The sequence below is a fragment of the Coturnix japonica genome, chromosome 1, assembly GCF_001577835.2.
Source record: "Coturnix japonica isolate 7356 chromosome 1, Coturnix japonica 2.1, whole genome shotgun sequence".
In the NCBI taxonomy this organism is placed as follows: Eukaryota; Metazoa; Chordata; class Aves; order Galliformes; family Phasianidae; genus Coturnix; species Coturnix japonica.
Window position 1 is genome coordinate 138,776,731 of NC_029516.1, and position 1,451 is coordinate 138,778,181.

Sequence of the window (1,451 nt, forward strand, 5' to 3'; positions counted from 1 at the left end):
TGGTTGATACAGAGATAAGCTTTTCTCCCTAAGAATATTGATGAAACAGATAAATCATGTACTGAGTCGAATCTGGAATCAGGAGATGCTCAAATGACTGTCAAAACAAATAGAGGAAGAAATAGTGTTCCTAAGCCTGCTTACCAATTTAAGCGTTTATTGGTGCCAATAGGAATAACAATGAAAACCATCTGCTGATCTCTGCAATGAGTTATTTTTTTTTTTACTTGAAAGTCTTGTACAGAAATGGAAGCACTGTGTGAGGCTATAGACAAAGCAAGGTGATACTCAGAGGGCTCCACACACAGGAATCCAGTTACGACATTGTTCAGATCTCTCCAAGGACTGAAGGTCAACTTCTTGTGAAGATGTTATCATCAAAGCTAACAAGGCATTTCCAAATCTTGGGGTTTAATTAATCAACCAGTGGTCAAAAGTAAAAGAGAAATTCTGAAATGAGCAAGGGACCTTGCAATAATAATTGAATATCTAGTGGTCTGAGTACAAATTGATGAATAAGTAGAAAACTGATAGAAGATATGCTAAAGTTTTTTTCCTCGTGTTTAAAGTTCAATAAATTCCTGACTTCATTCAGTGCCTCAGCCTGGCTACAGCATGCTCACAGCAGTTTTGATTCCTAAGTATTTTTCATGAAGTTTCAGCATATTAGAATATATTTTGGAAGTCTTTTCACATTCACATGCAAGAAGACCTGACTATACAGGCAGACCAGAGAGGGGGTGCTTCCCCAAAGGGAAAAGAATTAGGGTGGGAATATTTCTTCTCCTAAAACAGAGGTAGTCTTTGTACAACTCCTGTGTATAAATACACACATTCAGTAATCATTCCATGGAATGGCGGCGCCCCGAGTATCAGCTCTTGGAGAACTACATATCCCTGGTGGTCTAGTGGTTAGGATTCAGCGCTCTCACTGCTCCGACCCGGGTTCAATTCCCGGTCTGGGAACCATCCTCTGCGAAGTCCTCTGGGATATGTAGTTCTCCTCTGAGAGCCGAGTACTCAGGATGCTGCCATTCCACAGAACTGGAGCATGAACCTTCCAATGACCCATACTGCACATGATGTTATTATGTTGAATATTGACAGCAACACCACAAATCCATGACACTGGATCAGAGAAAAACAGTCAGAAACACCAGGATGGGTCATGTCCAGTTCAACATCTTCATGAAATTCCTTCCAAACTTTACCGTTCTTTAATTATGTGTCTCTGTGATTCCATGAAGTTGTCTTGGATGGTGAAATTTAGAATCATAGACTCCCAAGGTTGGAAACGACCTACAAGATCATCTTGTCCAACCATCCTCCCATTACCGTTGCTTCCACAAGATACTAAACCATATCTTGTAGCTCCTCATCCAGACACCTCTTAAACCCTGCCAGAGACAGCAACTCCACCACCTACTTGGGCAGGCCATTCCAGTGTTTGA

The 1,451-nt window shown here is 41.2% G+C and overlaps 1 non-coding gene across 1 annotated transcript; it reads left to right on the top strand.

Annotated features, from left to right (window-relative positions):
- The first annotated feature begins 894 nt into the window (after positions 1-894).
- TRNAE-CUC lies at positions 895-966 on the top strand. The gene has a single exon. It is a non-coding gene; the product is annotated as a tRNA-Glu (tRNA).
- Positions 967-1,451: the final 485 nt, after the last annotated feature.